General features: G+C 38.4%; 1 long non-coding RNA gene across 1 annotated transcript in view; it reads left to right on the forward strand.

The window, feature by feature from the left end:
- LOC110841323 (uncharacterized) overlaps nt 1–15,697 on the forward strand; it is a 498,304-nt gene that overhangs the window by 55,012 nt on the left and 427,595 nt on the right. Inside the window, exon 2 of the long non-coding RNA XR_015536924.1 lies at nt 6,441–6,495. This is a non-coding gene — a long non-coding RNA (uncharacterized LOC110841323). The remainder of the gene's footprint in view (nt 1–6,440; nt 6,496–15,697) is intronic.

Genomic DNA, 15,697 nt, shown 5'->3' on the forward strand with positions numbered 1-15,697 from the left:
TAAACATCAAATAATTTTCCAGCATTCCAAATTTGTAGTCTCTCTCTCTCTCTCTCTCTCTCTCTCTCTCGATAGTATGGAACTTTGTTGATCTGTTCTTGTCTTCCTGCAAACACACCTCAGATTTTAAGCAAGTATTTAACACACTGTAGTGCCTCATTTGTAATAACCAGTAGCAAGCAATCGACTCCTTGTATAATGGCCAATGTCCATCTCGCCTTAGTGTTCTAGTGCGTCATTCGTGAAATTTTGAAAAAAAACTTCAAATTACGTTCTGACGGTGGCGAATATGATTAAAAGAAATACAAACGAGACTGTGGTGGCGTCAGTGGTGGAGTCCTGCTATGTCAGAATTTTGCGGTAGTCGGTAGTCTGGAGTCAGGTTAGGTTAGGTTTTGCGTTGGTGCCTTTGACAGGAATCCGACTTCAGTCGGCCTGAGAACATTTCCACTTTTAATTGATTTATTCTAGGAAATTAGCAGAGATAGTGCTGCAATGAATTGTATTAATGTTCAACGCAAAAGTGCTTCATTCCTGTAAACTTTGACGCTAGTACGTTAATAAAGCTAAGATATGAAAATAGATCTAAGCAGAGCACTGAGTGTGATGTGCCTCAAATGTTGGCAGACTTGTGGTGCTTTGCTTGCGGACAATTTCTGCTCCTATCCGGGCACAACATTCGTTTGGCAAATGATCGCTTCTATGGTTACGTACAAAAGCCTCTCAGTGCATAGCTTCACCTGTTTTGTATTTGGGTCGAGTGCTTCATTGTTGTATCCCAAGCAGAATGAGCAACTGTGTGTTGGGGGAAGGTAATCAATGGGTTGCTCAGCTGTCCTATTGGCAGAATGGGGGTAATTGCTCGTCCCTGCTGCAGAAGCAGATAACGACTGATCTCAATTTTTCTTCACCAGACGTTGTTGCAACGGGAGTATAGAAGGTGCATTTTTTCAATACTTGTTAGCGTGTAGAAATTTAAGTGGAAAGTTCTTGCCTGAAATTAAGTTTAGGTAACACATGAATATGACTAACTAACTAACTAACTATATGGCTTACCGAACACAAGATTCATCACCGAATTAACCAAAGCCCTCCACCGGACCCTGTCCTGGGCCATCAAAATCCAGTCTCCTTCAACTCCTATCTCCCATAGATCACGCCTGACATTATCCTCCCATCTACGTCTAGGTCTCCCCAGAGTCTCTTCCCCTCAGGCTTCTCGGTGCACACCTCTTGTCCCATTCATGCGCGCTACATGCCCAGCCCATCTCATTCTTCTCGACTTAATCACCCTGACAATATTGGGGGAGGGGTACAGATTTTTAAGCTCATCATTAAGCAGTTTTCTCCACTCCCCATCGTCTTCTCTCCTAGGTCCAAATATCCTCCTCAACACCCTGTTCTCAAACACCTGCAATCTGTGTTCCTCCCTCTGAGTGAGAGACCATGTTTTGCACCCATACAAAACAACAGGCAAGATTATTGTTTTGTACACTTTAATTTTCAGGTTCTTAGAAATCAGACGGGATGAATATGACACGAACCAAAAATCTGTAACAAAGTCACAATGTAGTTTTAGGTATGTACTATAAAATGCTTGGGAATACATGCGGGAACAATAATAAAGAATATAAATGGAGATCGTGATAAAATTACGAGAAGAATAAATTCTGAAAATGATTGTTATTATACAGTTAAAAAATTATTTTCATTCAGTCTTAATTCCAAAACGCTGAAAATCAGGTTATATGAAAAAATAATTTTGTCATGTGTTTTGTGTGGTTGTGAAAAGTGGTCAATTTCTTTCAGAGAAGAATCTGAACACAAAATTACCAGGAAATTATCCGGGACCTAAGACAGATGAAATGAAGTAAATGGAAATTTTCACAGATCACTTAATATTGTTACGACAGGGAAATCTATCCAGGAGGATACGATGGGATTTAATTTTTGCTATAATGATGGGAAACAAGGAATACATGCAGAAATTTATGTAAAAACATTTTCGAAATATTACGCTTGGAAGATGATATTGAAGGGGTAACTGTAAGACTGGTCTTGGGGGAGATCGATTATGGGTATTGGGAAATGGCTCAGGGTCATATCCAATGACGAATTGGCGGTGCTGAATCTACGGTTACTTCTGCTGTAGTGGAGGTTTATGTTAGTTTAATTGCGTGTCTTTTCTACATTAATTGTAATCTTCACCAGCGTTAGATACTCCCAAGTCTGAAGGAGGGTATAGTTTATTACATTATTCTTAAGTTATATAATTTCAAGAAGATAAAATACGGGCTATAATGTTCCTTCATAATACGCATTAAACTGAAACCATTATCTCTCAATCTGGGTCCAATCATTTGTCACGAAAAATCGATTGATGAGGAAATCATGTGATTAATTATATAGCATGTTATTTAACCTAAAATCTATACACTTATTTCATGAATCTACCTGTACTCGAACTTTGGTCCTCATTGGACTCAACGCTTCTGAGTATAAATACAACGTTTCAGTGGTTATCTTAATTATGAGTTGGAAATATTTAATTTTTGTTATTTTATTCCTTTGCTATTTCATTACACTTTCTACAAATACACATGGCGAATGATGGGATGACTGAAACATAGATCGGGAATGATTTGGTAAAAAAAAAAAAAAAAAGGTCTCGGTTATTTATAAGGTAATATTCCAGTATTTGCACTGAGACGCAGAGTAGCAACACGAAAATCCTGTTTGGAAATTCGGTCTCCAGGTCTCCCGAATAAACGCAAGAACATGCCACTAATTACTCGACTACGACTTTTTGTAAAATTAATTTTTGGTAGTGAAATTTACAGTTGTATTTTGGCATTATCAAAGTACAAATGCATAAATATTTGTGTTCTATCAGACATGTGCTCGGGTGTTCAAGGTTCCTTGTAGGATTTGACGTTCTCATGACGGCGAGTATAAAGAAGGGTTTTAACGCCGTGTAGTCTGGTGGCATTTTTTTTAGAGGTCCTTGCTACCTCCATCATCAGGGCGATGTGTATCTCAAATTCTAAACCTTTTCTTGTCCTGTTAATGAACATTGTGAAGAATGAATCGTGTGGCTCTTTCCAACGCAGCTGTGATTCGAACACCGCTACACGAATCTCTCGACAGCACCAACTTGACAGAGAGAGTCTGCGCGAAACAGACTTCCTATTATTTTACTATAAAAATGTATTTTGTGCTACCTTATCAGAACAACAACAGAGACTTCTCCAAGCAATCTTTGTATTGTATCTCCTTTTGTATGAAGTCATTCAATCCAAATTCTTTCTTGTCGGAAAGTTTGACACACGCCAGGAAAATGGAAGTCGGTATCTGTGAAGGAAGAGGACTCGATGGAGGTGGTGACGAAGAAAGAGAAGAATGAGAAGACAGAAATAGAAAAGGAGGGGGGGGGGGTGTAAAAAATTCGTCGAAAGTTGCTTTGTATTTGCAGGAGTTGCCATCACCATACACATCAGAGGCCGACTGCTTCTGTCTTGCTCTCGTTATTGTATAGAAAGTGCTCACGGACGAGGCAGGAGGCTACGGAGGTTCTCCTCATGGAGGCCCTCTTCCTCCCTTCCGGGGCAGGGTGCGGCTGGGGGAGGGGGGTGGCTCGCTTTCTCGTTCTCCTGTTCGCTCACTCGCGGAAATCTTTCAGAAATCCAAAACTTGTGACAAAAGCGGAAGAGAAAGACACACACCCTTCATACAAACGGTTCTTGTTCGTCGTACAATGAGTCTGTCTATTCAGAATCGAGCTTTTGTGTTACGTTCGTCCACGGAATCAGAGCGGTTTTGTCAGCTATTATGGTTATTAAAGTGTGAGAGTAAAAAATAAAAAAAGTCTCTAAGTCTTTGCTATTGTCTGTGTAGCCAGTGCAACGGTATTCTTGTCTCCGTCTCCATCTTCTGAATGGTATAAAGAGTAGGAGCAAAGCAAGATAAGGGATGAATAGGGAGAAGTATCACACCGTGTGGATACCACCCCATAGGCCCGATGGGGGTGAGAGACGAAGAAGAAGGTCATACTGTGTTCTAGTTTGCTACTGCAAAGTCAATTCATCTCATGGACACAAAGCTCGTCTATTTTATTCGGAACTACAATTAGGCAAGGCGCAGGAGAGAAAGAGATATGACAGCAGCATAGGGAAAATAACTGTACCACAATGCATTAATTTGGTCACAAGAAAGATGAAGAAACCAAGTCGGGGGAAGAGGGAGGGTAAAAAGTTGGAAGCAATTTAATTTCATTGTTCATCCCGATGGACGTCAAAAGACTCCTTTCACATCGCTAATAAAATGAGGAAGGTTTCGCGGGAAACCGTAGCAGCAGAAGCGATTCAAATGCGTTTGCTGGCGTTTGTTAGCTCGCGGACTGGACACACGTTTGTGTTGTCAACTGCTGGATAATTGAAATGCATTATCATTAAATGTGTTTTCTTGCCTTTACAGCACGGCACGATAATGCACGTCAATGAAGACTTACTTTGTTCACGCAGATTACTATTTCTGGGGGCTCCTTTGGTTACAGCTTTACGAAATACCAAATGCATAACGGAGAGGTCACGTGTTATTCAGTCAGTCAGCCAGTTAGTTTACGAACTGAAAGGAATGGCGAATAGAAAAGTGACCTTTTTCTAAAAGATGTAATATTCAATAGACTGATCTTATAATAAGGATTAAAATGCCATGTAGATTGACCTATATTATCCGTTTTCTAAAGAAAGGCATTACTTGAGATTAAACTCGATATCAGAAAGCTTAAGTTACTCCGGGAAAACGTATATTACTCTCCTCTTAACGAATACACTTATTTCGAGCAATTTTAACAGGTAATTTCTAATCTAGATTTTTAGCTCGTGTACTCAGTTGGACCGACAAATGCGATAAATGAGAATCACGAAGGCTCCACAATTAAAGTGGTGATTGGGGAAAGGTGTCCAAGTTTTTCTCTTCTTGAATAAACAACAACAAAACTGTTTACTGCATTTGGTTTTACTTGGTCATCAATATCACAGTTATTAATTAGCAAAAATAAATTACAATCAATAGGCTGTTCTCATCCCATATTATTTTCCACTTTATGGATTTATACGTGCTGCATATTTCAGTTTCATGGAAAAATTTTTACTTCTTAGTGATCCACTTTAAGACAAGAAATTCTGTGTCAGGTAAATTCAGCTGAAATGTATTTTTCTCTCGTTTTTGAAACTGCTCTAAATGTTATATCATCCCTCCTAGAGTAGCTTATAGCAGGAACGAACACATGTATAACGTTGGAAGGCATGTGGTAATTGAAGATTGAAATTACAAGAATTTACTTTCAAATAGGTTACTCAGAATGGTGTAAGATATTATCTCAATGCCTCACTACATTCTCCAAATGCACGTATCAATTTTAGCTGAATGTAAATGACGAGTGTTACACGGTTGCTTCACTTTGGTCTGTCGTATTAATATTTCAAAGGACTAATCATATTATTCCACTTGTGAAATCGTCATGAATGAGGCTGTGTTTTAATCCCCAACATGTAGCCTAACTTGTAATTTCTAACCAGTAGAGAATACCTTAGAAATTCGGCACTCCAAGACCAGAATCACTAAAAAGCATTTTAATATTGATTAAATTTCTCTGGGAATTTTGATTTGATTGAGAAAAAGTTGCAATGTCGTAAATGACTCATTAAGTAAAAGAAATATCAGTGATTTCCAGAATTCAAAATAAATAGCACTCATACGTGTCACGTAGTCAAGCGTTAGATTAGGTTAGGTTAGGTTAGGTTAGGTTAGGCCAGCCCGTATTAGTGGGTTACGGGCCGTCATATTTTCACTCAAGAGATACAGTGGTTGAATAATTTTAATATTTTTTTTCCATAGTCTCGATTGTAAAAATGAGGGAGACGATGTTTGGTGGGTGCGTGGGTGGTTGATTTGCTTGCTTAGGAAGAGTATCACACAAGTGCTGGAAACGTCATGTTGTTAAGTGCTTTGAGCGCGTGCGCTAACTGTGTGGGTGGCTCTCACAAGCCTCGTGCTACAGACAGTCAACTGTCAAGCTGACAACACGCGTGGCGTTCCCTCGCTTCAGGAAACACGCGTTAAATTAGACAATATTAATTATACTTACGTTAGTAATAAGTTTACATTAATTTTCTCTGTGTTACATTTTTATAAATGTCGCTGCAATGTAACATTACGCATTTGCGACGTTTTAATTGTATGTGTGTGATATTCAGCTTGTTTCTTCCACGCGTTTAGAAGAGCTGTGTCCAACATGCTTTTTTTTACGCTTGTAACAGAGGATAATATTCACGTGTTTAGCTTTTGGTTTCAGTTATTTGTTTTGTGCTGTTGACGTAACATTGTGTGTTTGGCATGTTATAAACCAGTCAATAAGTGTGTGTGTTCTGTTCTTCCAGTTCCAGTGTTGGATTAACGAATCTGGATCTACATATCATCATGCAGTTAAATCAGGTAAGATCCTACGAGTTACTTAAAACGTACAAACTCTTTGGACATCTGGAATAGAGGCTTGGCGCGAGATTGCCTGGTGACCGGTGGACCCGCCTATTTCCCTTCTGGCAAGTTGTTCACGCTACATTCTTAAACTGCATGTTTGTAATTGACTTAATGCGTGGTTTAATGATGATTGGTTTTATCGTGTACCAGTATCGTTAAACGCCATATCCTAAGCTGCCGTTCTAAAAATTTCGCTGTCGAATGAGATGGAGAATAATTATGAAACTGTTCACTATACTGCACTAAAAGCCATATAAATTAATTATATAAAATATAATTTCAGTAGATATTCGGTTGGTATTTATTTCTGGTTTAGTAACGACGCTGTCATCACCTAAGACTATTTAGAGCTGGAGACTTAATAATTTCTTAAATTCGGTCTAGTTACTTAGGCATTAGCAGAAAGTTGCGGAAAATATGACGACTAGCTCATTAAAAATAGACATAGAGACTATAAAACGGGCTGGACGAACTGGATTTGAATCCCTGCAGGATAGGATTTTTTTCATCACTACAATATCCAGACATGCCCTAGGGCACAAGGCTCTTTTTCGGAGCTAAAGCAGCCGGAGTTTGAAGCTAACCAACCAACTCCACAAACATCTGTGAGGCGTTGTGTTTGATTAAGCACTAGGGAAAAATGAATACAAGTGACTTTCTTCATGTTAAAATCATAGCACTGACATTATAGTGAGGTAGACAAATAAGGGTGTATTTACAGTTACCTCTTAACACGAGGGTTGGTCCAGGGACTCCTCCATCTCAACGACAGTTACGTGTTTTCCTAAGGGACACACGAGTCGTGGTTTCAAGTGCTTGTTCTACGGAAGATTGCTCAGATGAGGGGAGCTGAAAAAAATCTCAACGCAAATAATTTCAGAATTTACTGTGAATGAGATATTTTGTTATAGGATACCAGAATGGCTTTTTGAGAGGTTCAGCTAAAGGACTTGGCTCTATCGACCTGCTTTCAAAATCGAGTCAGCCCTTGTGAAATTTTAGGGTTACTAAATTCATCCCCAGTATTAATTATACTTGTCAAGTTCATAGACGCTATGTCGTCTACTAATTGACGCGAGTGGTCACATTTGATAAAGATTGTTACAGAATGCTGAGAGGTTGTTTGCCTTGAAATGATTGTCAACTAGGCTGTTTTGAACGAAAAATATTTTGCTTGTACCACTGTTACCTAGGGATGACTGTAGTCGTGGACTTTCGTATTATTATCAGAGACATCTACAGTTGTTACGTTGTTAACCTTTTCATGAGCCTTTCTGTACAAAAAAAAAAAAAAACTTTAGAACGAATGTGAGATTGAGGTTCTTGCGGCTGTGAAATGTTGATGTTGGTCTTTTGAGTTGAAACGCCTTATGAACTTGTAAGTAAATATTAAAGTTTCGGAGAAACGCACTGTCTCCTTGTTTCGCCCTGAAGATGGAGACATTGCGTTTGTTTCAAACGTTTAGTCTAGAAGATAGAGACGGTATATTTCTCCCAAACGTCAGTGTTTACCTAGAAGTCCACGCGGCTTTACAACTAAAAGACCAACATCGATATTTGTAGAATGAATTATCGTACCATTGCACGTTTAAGTCGGGTTTATCAAAACATCTTTTATTCTACGCTAAAGAGGTCCTTAAATCTTACGAAATATTTTGCTGAACATATAAGGTATATTCCTTGTCATTGCGCCGTACTCGAATTTGTATTGAAGGTTTGCCTTAAATGACACGAATGCCATTTTCATTCTTTTTGACTTTTCTTATTTTGTCGTCATATTCATTAATTCCTGTACGTCATATTAACCCCTTAACCTAATCAGTATATTATGCAGGTAAATGTAATTTATTTGCAACCAGAATTGCAACTGCGATTAGTGTAGAAAGAAAATTTGCAAATATGGTCGTGTGAAATTAATTATTAAACATTAAATTACAATAAGGACATTTGTGAATACCATATTGTTGAGTTTAAAATGTTAGTATCATTTAAAGGAGTGAATATACATTTTAAGAGTCATAGGAAAGTTGTCTTGTAAGACTGTACATGGGCCCTACTTTATTACAGAAAAATGACTGACTCACTGACTCACATGCAGGTTGCTTCATTGTGCGTTTTATAAGGTCGAATTAGGGTTGAAGGTCATAGCGGATGGGGCCTTGATAAGGATGTCAACGCCTATTGCAGGCCACTTCTCGATATTCGCCTGGACACACTAGGGAAAACCACGAAACGTCTAATTAAGGACGTCTGCTAACCTTCCTCATATTCGAACGAGATGCTTCCCAATAGAATTATAAATGATTATTATTATTTAGTGTTCTGTCTGACGACAGGTCCATATGAACAGGATCCTTCCATCCTTTTCTCGGACTGGGACCTGTTCATATACGTTCTTGGCAGATGATCCAGAAGTGGTTTGCCATTGCCTTCTTCTGTGTGTGAATGGAGTAATTGTTGGGATGCCACGAAGGAAAACTCCGTGTTGCCTAGACCACGGCCTTGCCCAACACAAGTTATAAATTCGGGCACCGCCGGGAATCGAACCCGAGACCCCAGGATTACAAGGCCAGCGTTCTAACCGCTAGACCACCGTGGCACAAACTCTCTGATTACATTTGACACTTCCTCATGTTTATAAATAAATTCATATAATAACTGCTTTCAGGTGTCTCGCGTTATACAGTTTGAAAACCATGCTTAACGTGACACATGCATCATAATGGTCATTCAAGTGATTCCCAGTTTATTTTAGACTCGACTACTTCACGCGATGCAATTTACATGACACTGATCGTCACAGGAACTATTAGGTTATCCCCAGCCATTGTTAAAGTTCGTTCCGTCTGGTGAATATATATATTTTCCCCCCTGTTACTGTTGTTCTCTTTATTGGAGATGTTATTGTTACTTGGCATGTACTATACACTCGTAGTTTGAATATAACCACAATAGTACGACACAATACAAAGTACTGCACTGTGCACACGTTACAATGCAGCTGTGTGTTTGTTTCCCATCCAGCGGCAGAGCATTCATTGAATGAAACAGACAAAATAGTGAGCCTACACAATGTGCATGTGTGGATATTGCAATTCAATTTATTTCTCGTTGTTCCGCGTCCGTTCTCCTGAATACTGCTCGGTGCTTAGTGGCAACTGGCTGTGGTGACTATTGAGGTAAAAGATACACACATTGTAAAGCTATCACGATGTACGTTCCGTGTCTAATTTTCCTGGAACATTGGCCTAATTCAGTGTGTTGAGGGAAGCACTGCCCTTTTATTTGTGTTCTTTGTTTGCTGGTGAACATGCGAGTACAAATGAACCTCCTCCCACCCTTCTCACCCAGGTATTGTTTCCTCCCACACCTGAATGTGTTGCTTATTCAGAATTATGCGGTGAACGCTATCTACACGATATGTAATTCCTTCCTCGCTCTTATGTTTCTTCATACGTGGGTGTCTTTATCTTGATTATTGTACCTTAATTTTGTTTTAATTTATTGTTTAATGTAAGGGCGTATAGTTATTAGTAAAACAACGAAATCTATGAACGTTAAACATGTCTTGATTTTAATAAAAAAAATACGACGTTTCGGAGACTGGACTATGTCTCCATTCTCAGGTAGAAAAAGAGTCTGCTGGATCGTTAGAGCTCGTCCCTATTTCCGGAGTTCGTTTTTTAACGATGCACCATCGTCACAAACCTTCAGATTTAGCCTATATTTATTTATGTTTACCTGGCGTAGGTTCTTTGCTGTTAACAGACGACCTTAATGAAGGAATTGAGTTATCAGGTCAAACTCAGTTATGTTTTTCTGCGTTTTTTCAAAGGTTATGTCAACTCAGCAGCTCTGTATTATTTTTACGAAAGGTGCAAGAAGAACAACGCCTTAATGAATAAAGTGATTGACCCGCATTACAGCCGTGGCGGAGAAGTTGCCGCATCATCACGGCGCATTCAGCATTTCAAACCTATTCTGTGAAGTTGCTTTACATTCCTTAGATGCCTTTGTGGCCTGTAGGAGTTTTACTGATATTTCTCAAGTCTCCAGTACGCTGGACACATCTGCTTCTCAGCAGTTCAGGAATGAAGTTTCTATAAGAAAATAATATTACGTATCTTATAACTCTATTAATATATATATATGTGGACTACAGTATTTGGGTAGTCGGTAAGCGACGGTTTCTAGACTGGTCAATTTTCTGATTCTTTCCTTTTATACACCTTTACCAAGCGACCCACACTCCGATAGACTATGTGTTTGATCATTGAACTTATACTCGGTTATTGAGCTTTCATCGATGGTTTCCAACTGCATGAACCATGAAGTATGCAGAAAGAAACAGTCTTGACTTATTTTAAGCTATAGTATCTACTTGGAGGGACTAGATAAAGCTACGAAATCGAATCAAATCTGAGATCTCCCTAAAAAGAAGTAGGGTAGCAAGTGTAGTATTACATAAAGATTTTTCCTGAGCATTCCGTTAGCAGTAAAACATGTTTCAAAACGTCTAAAAAATCTTCTATAGTTTATAAATACGTAAATGCGTAAATACGTGGCCAATTGTCTTGATATAGGATGCAGCGGGAACTTTAGAGAAGTCCGTAAACTTGTATTAGTCTACGCGGCATGACACCCCAAACAGCCATCTTTTTCCTTGGCGCCGTGAAAACATCAAATTTCATATTTAAAAATTTAATGTAAGTTTGTTTGGTAGTTTTTGAAGTGAACATGATGGCCTAAACGATTTCTCCCTCATGCATTTATTTCATGCATAATGATACAAGTAAACGTGAAAATATTTAAGACCTTTTTATCAATTATATATTAATTAAGGAACGAATGAAAGTGACCAAATCATTTGTAATAGTTGTCAATTTTTTTGACGTAGTCCGGAAAATAAGCTGTAAAAGACAGAGCACCTGTGTGTGGAAGGAAACTGTACATTTTTTATATTTGATGGTGCTGTGACGAGGAAAGACAAGTGGCAAACACTTGATGGCGAACTTGTTGAGCGGAGTATTGCACTACAGCTGGGGAGATTGTGTTGACAGCTCATGTTGGTTGGCGTATCAACAACAAGGCTAATCGCTAGGCATTTCGGAGACAAAGGTGCCAGGAGAGAGAGGGGGTTACCAGGCACCATTGAATAGAAACTCGGCAGCTGGAGCTTTTTATTATTACTATTATTATTATTATTATTATTACTATTACTTCGGCGTGAATTCTGAACGTTTGTCTCGTCCGCGACTTGCAGTTCACGTGAGAGTAATTAAAGCTGCAATGCGCCTGCTTGTTATCTTGTACCAAAACAATTTTTGCAACAAAAAATGGCTCTAACATGATCTCTCACCCCCCCCCCCCCGTTTTCTATGAATGAGGGTGTGGTGAAGGGAGCAATTTTTATTTTCAATTCTTTCTATCTACTGTTTTATTTTTTTTTATTTTCTGTTGTTGTAAAATTGCCATTGTTGTGGCCCCCACATTCTCGTTGCTGTGTGAAGGGAGACAATACATGTAACGGGAGCAAACCGCTTGGGCTCTTAACGTTTTCAGCTCGCATTGTGATCGATGACATATATCGCCGGCCTTGTGGCGAGACAGCTACACCTCATCCAAATAAAATAAAAAAGTTACGAACATTCTGTTCTCAAAACACTTTTCTATTAATATTTCCACCACCGAAAACATATTTCAGAACGTTACTGTACGTACTCACGTTTGTAACCAACTAACTAAGTAACTAACTAGATGGCTTACCGAAACCGAAGATTCATCACCGAATTAACCAAAGCCCTCCACCGGACCCTGTCCTGGGCCAACAAAATCCAGTTTCCTTCAACTCCTATCTCCCATAGATCCCGACTGACATTATCCTCCCATTTACGTCTAGGTCTCCCCAGCGGTCTCTTCCCCTCAGGCTTCCCAACCAAAATCCGGTGCACACCTCTTGTCCCATCCATATTTACGTTTGTAAGTGTAACTTATTTATAAATCGGATTAATAGTAATATTAAGGAAACTGTGTCAATATGGGGCAAGTCGATTTTGAGAAATTGATGTTCAGATAGTCAAGAAATTCGCAGACATATACGGAACGCAATCATTTACATCCGTCTCCACTAGAGTTCTCATCATGTCATCATATCATTGCCAGCTGAATATAGTCCACAAACTGACACATCTAATTCATTCTCTCATTTACCTCGAGGTCTCGCCAGTGGTCTGTTTCTATCAGGATTGTTGGCTAAAATTTTGTATGCATTTATTTTTCTCTCCGTATGTGTTCCAAGTGTCGACTGTCTTGTCCCTCTTGATTTCATCCTCCTGATAATATTTGGTGAGTAATATGAATTATGAAGCTCCTCATTACGTAATTTTCTTCATTCTGTTCTTTCCTGTTTCTGAGGTAGACGTATTCACATATCACATATTTTGTCGATGTCCAATTTTCTATTTCCCATAGAGCAAGAGGCTAAATTCTGCATCCGGCTTAAAATATCGAAACTTATTTCTGTAAATCTTAGCATTTAGGGTTTCATATAGGATAAGGTAACACATGAAATGAATGGCGGGAAGAATTTCCCGTTAACTTCGTGAAAGCAATTTTGATTTCTCAAATTGTTTGGCTTTGGCACAATTTCGAAGTGCTTATTACCTCTCTTTTTATTGTCATATGTCGTATATTCTGGTTACAAAACATAAATGCTTACATCCATATTTTTTTCTGTGTTAATTTCTAAAACAATCCTCGTTTCATTGTGTAATAGAGTTTCAGTGTTTGTCTTTATCTTCTGTCTTTTTCAGTAAATCATCTTGACCAGAATGAACCAGTAGGTGGTTTGTTTTATTCAATTCCAGTCCCTCATGATTGTGTTGATCCTTGATGTCGTATTCTAAAGCGAAGCTTAAAATTAATAACCATAAAATATTTCCTTGTTCCAAGCCGCTCTGAAGAGAAGACACATGAGAAAAATTTTGCCATAAAATGTAACATGGCTTGGACTTCGCACCATTAACACCTGATCCTCCTCCGCGCGATCTTTGAAGCCGCGCAGTGTTCACTGTGCAGGTAAATAAATTAACACACATAAATGTGGAGGATATCTGACGTCACACAAATCGTATTTCAATATAAATGTTAACTTTAAGGTGTGAGATAGTAAAATTATTTCTTCCTGCTACGTTTTTTGTGTTATTTAATGTTTCATGTACCCTACATTTCAATTAGACCTCTCTAAATGTTGACGATTAGAAAGTCGTTTGCTGTTAATTGTACAAATACGTAAGAAGAAAGTAAAACAGTCCAATGCTTCACATGGGACAGTTTTTCGCTAAAAATCATTATAACGTGTTTAAAAACGAGTCTGGGCTCTCACTATATGTAAATGAACGATGTGGTAATTATTTACAAGTCTTATAATAATAATAATAATAATAATAATAAAAAATATGAATTCTTTACCCCTAAAAACGATGAAATAATATTATAGGGATGGTTTCAATAATGAGATATCATATCTAGCTGGACTATATTTTTGTACGGTCGGCGTCTGCAATCAACGTCAAATTTATTGTGGTACTTGATCACATAAAAAGCAATTGAAAACCCCCTCCGTCCCTCGTGTCTCACCCTACCGCGCTGACAGTGCAACCTGCACACCACATCCAGTTATCTGAACCATTCATTCATTTCAAGAGACATTTTTATGGGGCCGATTTCAATTCGCTGATCACACAGCAGCAGTGGAATTGACTGGGCGCTATTATTATTTTTTTTACGGCAAATGTCCTTTGTTTTGACTAAAATCACAGGTGTAATTGGTGAAAATATATTTACTTTTCCCCCCCTTTGTAACATTTTTATTCTTCTCTTTATTTCAGTCGATAAAATACGTGTTTTACGTATCATTGTTTCATTCCTGGAGAAACTGGAGGCAATTAAAAATAATGCATGGTCTTTTTTTATTATTTCATTACGGTGAAATACTGCGGTGGTCTGTGTAGAAAATATAAGTACTTATGGCAAAATAATCTAAAGTTGCATTGGCGATTAACAGCTTTGTAGGCAGTTGCGTGAATCTTTTAGTACGTGCATTCAGTATATAGCCTAAACGAGATCTTGGAAATTGAATATGCCATTTTGCAGTCGTACGCAAGTGTCACAGATAAACGTCCCTTATGACATAGATAACTAGAGTGCACACGAATCACTGTGTAGATTCATAATTCTTTAAACTAATAAACCCAGTAGCTGATTGGACAGCCTGAATGAAAGAGACCATTCGGAAGATCTAGGCGTAGATGGGAGGATACTGACAAAATGGGTCTTATGAAAATAGGTTTTGGGGGTTCCATATATTTCCATGTGGTTCAGAATAGAGACCAGTGGCGGGCTCTTCATAGCACGGTCCTAAATCTTCGCTAGACAAGCTGAGATCACTACAATCTTCTCAGACGGAGCTCTGCTCCATGGACTTAGTTAATATAAGTTGCAAGAATAAATTTATAAAATAAATCGGAGCTAGCTTTAGGAAATTCAGGTACTCTCTCTGGTTAGGATTAAAGGGTGACATCTGCATTTATTAAGATTATTCGTAAGTTTGTCAATAAACACATACAATTTCACCAAGCCTATGGCCTGCGTAATCCGTAATGTTCCAAAATATAATTCTGCAAAGAGAATAATGGATTCTGAAGCGAATTGTTATTTTTATTGTAATTATTCAGTTCTTAAAATATTGTTCTGAACATCAGGATATACAATAACGCTGTGTCGTGTTTCTTTTGGTGTGGTACATATTCTTTTATTTGAGTAAATAACGTAAATTATGTGTCTGTAAGCAATGTGGGCAACAAAATATTTAGATCTGAAAAGGATGAAATAAACAATGAATTTCGACAACAGGTGGTATTTTTAGGATAGTGAATACAAGGAGGCTGTGTTGGGGGATACGAAGGATGCAATTTAGAAATTTGGTTCTGAAACATCTTGAAGAAAGCCGGGATTCCCCGACGATAATATTTAGATAATAAGTGTTTTGACGATGGCAGGTGGATGAAATGGCTCAGGGTCCGTGACCAATACGTGTTTGGTGCTAGCGGTGTGAACGTCTGTGATTTGTCGTATATTCTGGTGATGAGACATGAAT

This window comes from Zootermopsis nevadensis, unplaced genomic scaffold, assembly GCF_977971745.1.
Source record: "Zootermopsis nevadensis isolate Lab colony 2312 unplaced genomic scaffold, Znev_1.0 Znev_ptg000024l, whole genome shotgun sequence".
Classification (NCBI taxonomy): domain Eukaryota; kingdom Metazoa; phylum Arthropoda; class Insecta; order Blattodea; family Termopsidae; genus Zootermopsis; species Zootermopsis nevadensis.